At 48.9% G+C, this 11,217-nt stretch overlaps 1 long non-coding RNA gene across 1 annotated transcript; it reads right to left on the bottom strand.

The window, feature by feature from the left end:
* Positions 1-2,006: 2,006 nt before the first annotated feature.
* LOC114670748 (uncharacterized) lies at positions 2,007-10,612 on the bottom strand. Its single transcript, XR_013398081.1, has 2 exons — positions 10,269-10,612; positions 2,007-4,484 (listed from the first exon to the last, which is right to left on the bottom strand). It is a non-coding gene; the product is annotated as an uncharacterized LOC114670748 (long non-coding RNA).
* Positions 10,613-11,217: the final 605 nt, after the last annotated feature.

The following is an 11,217-nucleotide window of genomic DNA, read 5'->3' as shown; positions in this document are numbered from 1 at the left end:
GGCATGAGCCACCGCACCCCACCTTAAAAATAATTTTTAAAATGAAATACAAAGCTTCAGAGAAAAGATTATATAGCAAAAGAAGGTGAAGAAGGGAAAATTGGCAGATTTTAGAAAAGAAATAAAAGGGAAAAAGTAAAACATTTCAAAGTTGAAGGCCATAGGTTTTTTTTTTTCTATTTTCTATTTCCTGGCTTCTACAACTGAGAAGGTCATTTTTTTTTTTTTTTTTTTTTTTTTTTTTTTTTTTGAGACAGAGTCTCACTCTGTCACCCAGGCTGGAGTGCAGTGGCTTGATCTCGGCTCACGGCAATCTCCACCTGCCCAGTTCAAGCAATTCTTCTGCCTCAGCCTCCCAAGTAGCTGGGATCACAGGCACGCACCACTACGCCCACCTAATTTTTGTATTTTTAATAGAGTTGGGGTTTCACCATGTTGGCCAGGCTGGTCTCAAACTCCTGACCTCAGGTGATCCGCTCACCTCGGCCTCCCAAAGTGCTGGGATTACAGGAGTGAGCCACCATGCCCGGCTAATTTTTGTATATTTTTTTTTGTAGAGACAGAGTTTCATCATGTTGCCCAGGCTGGCCTCGAATTCCCGGCTCAAGTGCACCACCCACCTTGACCTCTCAAAGTGCTGGGATTATAGGTGTGAGCCACTGTCCCCAGTCAGGCACATCATGTCCTAAGAAAAGAAAATGATCCAGACTTATCAAAGCCAAGACATATTGTGATGAAGTTATTGTATTAAGGAAAAATAGCTAGACTTCCATTTCTATCAGTTATTTTTCTTTTCTTTCTTTCTTTTTTTTTTTTTTTTTAATTTTCAGCAGGGGCTTCTGCGATAGAATCTATCTGGTTAAAACATAACAGTGCTTTTTTTTTTTTTATTTCATAGCTAAGTTCATATTAAAGTAAAGAAAACCCTTCTAGGCCCAAAGCGAAGGGGAAACTAAAAACCAATTAAGCGCAAGTTAATGCTACAGCTGTTCTTGGGAAGGGAGGGTTTCTAATCTCAGAATACAAGGGGCTTTGGTTTCCAAGGACCAATCATGAAGAGATGGGTCCTCATATCTGCAAGTATCTGGGAATCTGAAAGCCACCTTACATGAAGCAAGGTCCCCCAAAGACCTTGCAAGAATGGTCTGAAAGAAAAACCTCTCATGAACAAAATGAGATTTCAAGGAAGCTTGTTTGTCTTCGCCTGGGCTTTGGATGGAGGAAGTTTTCTTAGAGAAATTTTAACCTTGGGCCTGTCTTCATGCAGATTTGGGATTTTAGTTTACATGGCTGGTATGGTTCAGAAAACCCCCAAGCCAAGAAATCAGCATAAAAAGTAATGCTAAACTGATTTTGGCCTTGGGGCACTTGGGAAAAGCAAAAGCAAAATTACTTTGAAGACTTATACTCTTAAACCAGATTAACCAGGATTCCCCCAGCTAAAGCTGAGGTTGATGTTTTTTAAATTAGATAAAATAGGCAACTTTGCAGGAAAAAAAATTATATGTATATGAAAATTTTATATATATGTAAATTATATACGTAAAACTGACCAACATTGACTAAGAAGGAGAAAATCTGAAGACCTATAATCATTAAAGAAATTGATTAGTAGTATAAATCTACCTAACAAAGAAAAAATTGATGGTTTTCATAGACAAGTTTACCAAATAAGAAAAAAGAAATCTCATACAAACTTAAATTTCCAGAAAATAGAAAAAGGAAATACTGCCCAACTGACTTTATATGGCAGATATAAAATAACCTTTATGGTAGAGACTGTTAGTTGTCCTATTACCTATTCTCCCCTTGTCTTTCACAGCAAAAGAACCTTTGCTTTTAAATTCAAATAAAGGTCACACTTCCTTGCTGCTGGGTGTAGCCATATGACTAAGTTCTGGCCAAGAGAAGTAGAAACGGTGTATGCAACTTTTGATTCATGCTCAAAAGTCAGAGTGTAATGCCCAGACCCTCTGTTCCCCAAAGAAGACCACCAGAGTCCAGAGTCAAAGCCAAGCGGCAAGCATCTTTATGACAAGTTCAAACTTGGTCCCTCCATTACTCAGCATACAAGAGGGCCCCGAACAATGCAAGTGTTTGCTTTTTATAGCCCGAAAGTTACAGGGGAACAAAGGAATTCTTTTGGTTCCCGCGCTTTCAGTAAAACTTTGAACGGCTGTCTCCTTATCGGAGACTTTCTAGGTGGTGTTTGTACTGGGCCCAGGAAGTTTGAGAGATATGTGGCGATATGTGGTGAGATGGGAGGATGGGATGTGTTTGTACTGGGCTCAGGAAGTTTGAGAGATATGTGGCGATATGTGGTGAGATAGGAGGATGGGGTGTGTTTGTACTGGGCTTGTTTGTTTTGAGCCCGGGGCTGAGGAATGTGCCCGGCTCCTCTCATTCCCCCCTTCTTTTCAGGTATCTCTAGAGCCAATCTTGGGTCTTACAAGTCTGATTCTGTTTCAGCGTCTACAGGTTGGTATTGGGCTCTGAGGACCATGAGTTGTACAGTGTCAAACCTTTCTCTAACGAACCGCAAAATTCTGTTAACAACACAAGGTCCTACGGTAAGCAGAAATAGAAGACTCAGCAGGGGTCCAAGGAAGGGGGCTAACAGAGAAAACATAGATGAGTTCCACCATTGGTCTGCAGCTGAAGCAAACTGCCGTGTTCTTACTTCTGTGCTTAACTTGCGTAACTGTTGGACCCGGTCCTCCACAAGTCCTGATTCATTTATGTAGAAACAACAGTCTTCCTTTAGGAACATACACGTACCCCCTTTTTCAGCAGTGAGTAGGTCTAAGGCCCTCCGGTTCTGTAAGGTTACCTGTGCTAGGGACGTGAGCTGCCACTGGAGGGAGGCAAGGGACTCAGCTGACTCCTCCATAGCAATGGCAAATTGTTGGTACAGCTTGTTACTTTCTATGAGGGTGTGACCTAAGGCTCCCCCCGCCAGTCCGGCTGCCATGAAGGATGCGGTGAGGGAGATTCCTGCAATGAGGGGGAGAAATATGGCTCGTGCAGGTCTCGGTCTAGGGACTGGGTGAATAACAGCACTGGTCCAGTTACCGGTATACCCTAGGAACTCTCCGGCAGTGAGTAGAGTCAACCGGGGAACTAATGTGACAGGAAGACACAGTAGGTTGGTAACAGAGGGGCTTGATAGGTTTTTAGATAATGTTCCATTACACCAGAAGAATATGCCTGACGGAGCCCTTAAGGTGATATTAGGGGGCGATGCAGTGATGTTGCAGAGGCTGGAATTAGTTCCTGAGAAACAGTAGGGAAACTTTTCTTGACTGGGGTTTAGGTATAGTGGCACGTTAGGGATAGGGGCATATGAGAGGTTTCGGTGGTTGTCAGTTAGGGCGGAGGTAGAGGATCCCCATAGCAGGGGGACAGCGGTTAGCGGTGGACGCCCTAGAGTGGCACACAGAAAGCAGCCAGACAGGCTGTGAAGTCCTGTAAGGTTAGCAAGTTCTAATCCTTCTTGCAATAATTTTAACCAGGAAAAAGGACGTAAATCTTGTGTCAGGCGGTTTTCTTGTCGCTGGATATTTCCATGGACCAGGGGCCGTACCTGCACTAGACCCCGCCACAGATAGAGGTGACTGCTAGGCCATGTGGAGGCAGAGGAGTAGTATACAGGCCCGTGTTGAGGCATGGTCCAGCGGGAGTTCCAGGGGTCTCTAACTATCCATGTATATGAAAGGTCTCCATCTCGTCTACGATGGAAGGGCCATCTGGGATCTATCTGTTCTTTTTCACCCCACCATTGGTATTTATGGACGATACAATAGTTATAAGGGCAGCCGGCACTTTGGTGCCACCAATAGTGCTTACAATTGTATTGAGTCTGATCATACTCGAAGCATATCATTGGTGCCACTGGTTTGGCTATTGGGAAATCGGTAAAATTTAGTAAAATTGGGCTATTGCACCCTGTGGAGGGGCAATCTGCACTGGCCACTAATTTCCCGGGCTTATGAGGTTGCCCAGGGTGGGTTTGGTTTTCATAAAGCCAGAATCTCCAGACAAAGGGGTTAGGAGCTGGCTTTATGTTTTCTCCAGCGGTCACTAGGGCGACTAACGTTAGAGTCAGACTACCTAACTGCATGTTTGCAGTGAGCTATGCTGTCGGCGCAGGGTGAGTTTTAAGGGGTTGTTCTTAGCTCTGTCCACAGTCCACGTGTCCAGTGCTTCAGCCACCGCCGTGATTGGTCCCAGGAGGTTGGAGGTTGGGTCCACCGGCTTGACGTGGGTGTAGTGGATCCACGACGCGATGCCTTCTACCTTTAGGGCGGTGGGTGTGGTTAGGAGTACCTGGAGTGGTCCTTTCCATCTGGGTTCTAGGGTCTCTTGTCGGTGTCGCTTGACCAGGACCCAGTCTCCCGGCTGGTACGGATGGGGTGTCGGCGGGGGACTGGTCTCATATAGTTCCTTCAGCTTGGGCCAGATTTCTTGATGAATTTTCTGCAAGGCTTGTAAGGAAAACAAGAGTTCAGAGACATTTTCTGTTTCAGACTTGAGCAGATCATCTTTTAGACTGGGAACTAGGGGTGGGGGTCTACTATACATGATTTCATAAGGGGTAAGGCCCAGTCTGTAAGGGGTATTACGGGCCCGGAACAGAGCGTAGGGGAGAAGGACTACCCAATTAGCGCCAGTCTCCATAGTCAATTTAGTTAAGGTCTCTTTTAAGGTCCGATTCATCCTTTCTACCTGTCCTGAACTCTGGGGCCTGTAAGCGCAATGGAGTTTCCAATTTGCCCCAAGGATGGAAGCCAAATCCTGACTTACCTTAGCGACGAAAGCGGGCCCGTTATCTGACCCTATCTGGACGGGGAAGCCATACCTGGGAAGGATATCTTCCAGAATTTTCTTTGCTACGACCTGAGCAGTTTCTCTTTTGGTTGGGAATGCTTCAGTCCACCCTGAAAAAGTATCTACAAAGACAAGTAAGTACCGGTACCCGTACTTTCCTGGCTTTATTTCAGTAAAATCTACTTCCCAGTAGATACCAGGCCTGGTTCCCCTGAGCCTTGTTCCTGTTGCAGCTTGAGATTGGGGGTATGCGTTGTTAAGCTGGCAGACTTTGCAACTTGTCACGATACTGCTGGCCGTCTCAGCTATGTCTGATTTTGAGCTTGGAGCGTCCGATCAGGTCTATCATCCGCCGGGCCCCCAGGTGGGTGGTTCGGTGGATGTGTTCTAACACCTGTTGTCCTAATTTTTCTGGTAGGATGGTTTGGTCATTAGTATCAGTCCACCACCCATTCTGGACTTGTTTCAGGGGAAGTTTGTCTATCCACTGGAGATCTTGTTCTGAATACTCAGGGAAATATGGCAAGTCCCGGGGGCCCGGGTCAGGGAGCTGGAGTGTAAGGAGTTGGCTGGGAGCCTTTGCCACATTCCTTGCAGTTTGGTCTGCCAGAAAGTTGCCTTGAGCAGTTGGAGTAGTTGGTTTCTGGTGCCCTGGGCAATGCACAATGGCTAACTTTTCTGGCCTCCATAGGGCTGTTAGCAGGGCTAGGATCTCTTGCTTGTTTTTTATCTCTTTTCCTTCAGCCGTCAGTAACCCTCGCTCCCTGTAAATGGCCCCATGTATATGCGCCGTTGCAAAAGCATATCGGCTGTCTGTATATACTGTCAGCTTCTTCCCCACCCCTAAGGTAAGAGCTTGGGTGAGCGCTATCAGTTCTGCCTTCTGGGCCGATGTCCCCGGGGGCAGGGGTTCCGCCCAGATTACCTCAGTCTCTGAAGTCACTGCCGCTCCAGCGTACCTCTGGCCTTGATGCATGAAGCTGCTCCCATCAGTGAACCAGACGAGGTCGGCGTCAGGAAGTGGGCGGTCCTGCAGGTCTTCTCGAACTCCGTGCACCTGAGCTAGTCTCTCGGTGCAGTCATGGAGTGGGGCGTCCAGGTCCGGGTTGGGCAGCAGTGAGGCAGGGTTTAAGGTCGTTGGGGGCAGGAAAGTTATCCTGAGAGGATTTAGTAGTAGTCCTTGGTAGTGGGTGAGCCGGGCGTTACTCATCCATCGATTAGGTGGCTGTTTGAGTACACCTTCGATGGCATGTGGAGTAACGACCCGCAATTCTTGTCCCATGACAAGTTTATCAGCATCTTGCACCATCAGAGCCGTGGCCGCAATCATTCGGAGACAAGGGGGCCACCCGGCAGCCACTGGGTCTAACTTCTTTGACAGGTAGGCAACTGGCCTCCGCCAGGGGCCTAAGTTCTGAGTTAGTACCGCCTTGGCGACACCCGTATTCTCGTCCACATATAGGTGGAAGGGCTTGGTAACATCAGGTAGCCCCAGTGCAGGCGCAGAGAGTAAGGCGGTTTTAATCTGTTGGAAAGCCGACTCGGCTTTGTCTGTCCAATTAAATGGCTGCTGCCCCCGGGTTGCCTGATACAAGGGTTTAGCCAGTTCTGAGAACCCAGGTATCCATAGTCTGCAAAATCCCGCCGACCCCAGGAATTCCCTCACTTGTCGGGTGGATTGTGGCCTAGGGATCTGCAGAACAGTTTGTTTCCGGGCGTCTGTTAACCAGCGCTGCCCTTCTTTAAGCAGGTACCCTAGATATGTTACCTCTGGCTTACAGATTTGGGCTTTCTTTGCCGAGGCTCGGTAGCCCAGATTCTCCAGAGCTTGTAAGAGACCCTTGGTCCCTTGGATGCAAGCTTCTTGGGTCTCAGCAGCGATTAGGAGGACATCAACATACTGCAGTAAAGTTATTTCAGGGTGTTTGCGTCGGTACTCACCCAGGTCTTCATGGAGGGCCTCATCGAACAGGGTAGGAGAGTTTTTAAATCCCTGCGGCAGCCTGGTCCATGTCAATTGGCCACTTATGCCTCTATCAGGGTCATTCCACTAGAAGGCGAAGAGCTTTTGGCTCCGAGGGGCTAAAGGCAAACTGAAGAAAGCATCTTTCAAATCTAAAACAGTGTACCATTGATGTTTAGGGTTTAAGGTACTCAGGAGGGTATACGGGTTAGGCACAGTTGGATGTATGTCCACAACCCTCTTATTGATTTCTCTTAAGTCTTGTACAGGTCTGTATTCTCCACTATTAGGTTTTCGTACCGGCAACAATGGAGTATTCCAGGGCGAGTGACATGGGCGAAGGACCCCTTGGTCAAGGAGCCGGTGGATATGCGGGGCAATTCCTTTCTTGGCCTCTAGGGGCATCGGGTATTGGCGTACCCGCACGGGGTCTGTCCCAGGCTTAAGTTCAACAAACAAGGCAGGACGGTGTTTTGCTAGTCCTAAGCCCCCCGTTTCCGCCCAAGCTTCTGGATATTGCTGGAGCCAGGCTGCTATGTCCTGGTCAGGGGCCGCTCGCTCCTGGTGGAGCTGGTACTCATCTTCTAGGGTTATAGTCAGGACAGACACGGGCCGATTGTGGGAGATGGTCACGACCGGCCCTTCAGGGAGGAAATGGATCTGTGCTCCCATTTTAGTTAGCAGGTCTCTCCCTAATAAGGGACAGGGGCTCTCAGGGATGACCAGGAAAGAATGGGTTACATTCTTGGCTCCGAGGTTTACTGTCCTTTGTGTTGTCCATGGGTATTTCTTAACTCCTGTGGCCCCTTGTACCCACGAGGACTTGGAGGATAATTTCCCATTGGTTTTAACTAAGACTGAGTGCTGTGCTCCTGTATCGACCAAGAACTGGACTGGGGACCCCTCCACTTGCAAAGTTACCCTAGGTTCAGGGAGGGGATCCGAACCCCGTCTTCCCTAGCCTTCATCTTGAGTGACTAGTACGGGTGTAGACCTAGGGGGTCCCTGTCCTCGTTGTTTCTTTTTGGGGCAGTCTCTTACCCAGTGGCCAGCCTCCTTGCAGTAGGCACATTGGTCTTTTCTCAGATTATCATGCCTGGGGGGCCGCCTAGGTTGGGTGTACTCTGGCTGTAGATGCTCTTTCTGTACCACTGCTGCCAGGATTTTGGTCATTTTTTCAGTGACCTTAAATTGACTTTCCTCTGGAGTATCTCTGTTATTGTAAACCCGCTGGGCTATCTGAAGGAGGTCTTGAATCCGCTTTCCTTCCAAGTCTTCTAATTTTTGGAGTTTTCGTTTAATATCTGGGGCTGCCTGATTTACGAAAGACATTACAACAGCTGCCTGACTTCCTGGAGCCTCTGGATCTATGGGGGTGTACTGTCTAAAAGCTTCCATTAATCTTTCTAAGTAGGTGGCTGGGCTCTCTGTCTTTCCCTGCAGAATAGAGTATACTTTAGCCAAATTAGTGGGCTTGTGAGCAGCTGCCCGGAGACCTGCCATTAGAGTCTGGCGATAAAGGTGTAGCCGTCCCCTACCTTCTGCCGTGTTGTAGTTCCACGCTGGCCTGGTCAGAGGAAAGGTCGCGTTTATGAGGTCGGGGTTGGCAGTCGGTTGACCGTCGTCCCCTGGGACCAGCTTTCTAGCTTCTACCTGTATTCTCTCTCACTCTTCCATGGTAAACAAGATTCGGAGGAGCTGCTGGCAATCATCCCAAGTGGGCTGGTGGGTGAACATGACACTATCCAGTAAAGCCAGTAAATCTTTGGGGTTGTCTGAAAACCGAGCACTCTGAGTCTTCCAGTTATACAGATCACTGGTGGAGAATGGCCAGTACTGGAGCCTGGGGATTCCTGTGTCATCTGGGGGTCCTATTTCCCGAAGGGGTAAAGCCACCGTGGAGTCAGGCGGCTGGGGGGGGCTAGCCTGTGAAGTGCACCCTCGCGTCCGCCCCGCTGGCCCTTCAAAGTTACCTTCCCTGTCAGCGGGCCCGTGTGTGCCGGCCGCCTCCCCTCCGCCTGCTCCCTCCCGTGACTCAGCCCGGGGGGTCGGGGCCTGGAGCCCGGAGGGGTACAGAGGGGGTTCTGTGAACAATGGGTCCCCGCTATCAGGTAGAACAGGATGGGGGGGGCAGTTGGTTGCTTGGATTTTAGTGGTCGAGCAACCAGTGCCTTACAGGGTTCAGAGGCTAATTGGAAAGGGGACAGCCAAGGAGGCGGGTTCTCAACAAGGTCCTGCCATATGAGAATATATGGGATTTGATCTAAGTGGCCCGCACGCCCAGGTAGGAAAATCTTGGACTTTACCCTAGTGATGACCGCAGGTTGGAAGGTCCCTTCGGGTGGCCACCCTACATCAAAGGCGGGCCATTCGGAGCGACACAGAGTAATTAGCTTTCCTTTCCTGATTTCCATACCAAGATCATGGCCCCTTGCTCTTACTTCTTTGAAATTATTTGTAAAGAGAGATAGGGGAGTGCTCTGGGTATTACCCATCCTGTAATAATTTGTAGTCTCTTCCTGTAAAGGAATGTGTGTTTGAATCCCTGCAAAGGAAATCTGATCTGACTTATTAATGATATTTAGTACCGCAGACCGGCGCTCAGGGCAGTTCAGGTCAGAGACAGCTACTGCCCAAACCCCAAACGCGCTCGGGGCAGTTCAGATCAGAGACAGCTACTGCCCAAACCGCAAACGCGCTCGGGGCAGTTCAGATCAGAGACAGCTACTGCCCAAACCCCAAACCAGCGCTCGGGGCAGTGCAGATCAGAGACAGCTACTGCCCAAACTGCAAACACGCTCGGGGCAGTGCAGATCAGAGGCAGCTACTGCCCAAGCCCCAAACCGGCGCTCGGGGCAGTGCAGATCAGAGACAGCTACTGCCCAAACTGCAAACGTGCTCGGGGAAGTTCAGATCAGAGACAGCTACTGCCCAAACCGCAAACGCACTAGGGGCAGTTCAGATCAGAGACAGCTACTGCCCAAGCCCCAAACCGGCGCTCGGGGCAGTGCAGATCAGAGACAGCTACTGCCCAAACCGCAAACGCACTTGGGGCAGTTCAGATCAGAGACAGCTACTGCCCAAACCGCAAACGCGCTCAGGGCAGTTCAGATCAGAGACAGCTACTGCCCAAACCGCAAACGCGCTCGGGGCAGTTCAGATCAGAGACAGCTACTGCCCAAACTGCAAACGCACTCGGGGCAGTTCAGATCAGAGACAGCTACTGCCCAAGCCCCAAACCAGCGCTCGGGGCAGTGCAGATCAGACGAGAGCCAGGGGACGTCTCCCACCGGTCTCCGCTGGCCGTTCTATAGCGCATCCGCCAGGACTGTGCCAGCTCCAGTTTCAGACCTCGCGAGTCACAGATTCAGATTCAGAACAGACACAGACAGACAAATTCAGATTCAGAACAGACACAGACAGACAAATTCAGATTCAGAACAGACACAGACAGACAAACGGAGATGAGCCAGCTCACCTATCAGTAGATCGATCCTAGCAGATCCGTTGACGAGGGGTCTGGTGGGCTGGGGGAATCCCGGACGAGCCCCCAGATGTAATGCCCAGACCCTCTGTTCCCCAAAGAAGACCACCAGAGTCCAGAGTCAAAGCCAAGCGGCAAGGATCTTTATGACAAATTCAAACTTGGTCCCTCCATTACTCAGCATACAAGAGGGCCCCAAACAATGCGAGTGTTTGCTTTTTATAGCCCGAAAGTTACAGGGGAACAAAGGAATTCTTTTGGTTCCCGCGCTTTCAGTAAAACTTTGAACGGCTGTCTCCTTATCGGAGACTTTCTAGGTGGTGTTTGTACTGGGCCCAGGAAGTTTGAGAGATATGTGGCAATATGTGGTGAGATGGGAGGATGGGATGTGTTTGTACTGGGCTCAGGAAGTTTGAGAGATATGTGGCGATATGTGGTGAGATGGGAGGATGGGGTGTGTTTGTACTGGGCTTGTTTGTTTTGAGCCCAGGGCTGAGGAATGTGCCCGGCTCCTCTCAAGAGGCATGCCCTTTCCTCACCCTGCCACTTATAAAGTAGATGAGCTATTTGGACCGTATGAACTAGGGGTGGTTAAGCAGAACCACCAAACCAGCCCTGGACCACCAACCTCCAGATAATACAGGACAGAAAAAAAAACTTGCCTCTCATTCACATCACCACTGTTTTTGGTATCCATTACATACAGCCAAATCCATGTACCAAGTAGATCATCCTACATAGCAGCACCAGAAATGTATCGCATGAGAAAGGAAAATTGAGAGCCAATCTCAGTTATGATTATAGATGCAAAATCCTAAATAAACTGCTAATAAATGGAATCAAGTATTATACTTAAGAAAAATTATGACTAAGTTGGGTTTATGCCATGATTGCAGGGATGACTTTAACATTAGAAAATACATTAATGTAAGTCACCACATTA

This window comes from Macaca mulatta, chromosome 1 (assembly GCF_049350105.2).
Source record: "Macaca mulatta isolate MMU2019108-1 chromosome 1, T2T-MMU8v2.0, whole genome shotgun sequence".
Classification (NCBI taxonomy): domain Eukaryota; kingdom Metazoa; phylum Chordata; class Mammalia; order Primates; family Cercopithecidae; genus Macaca; species Macaca mulatta.
This window is presented reverse-complemented; position numbering and strand designations above follow the sequence as displayed.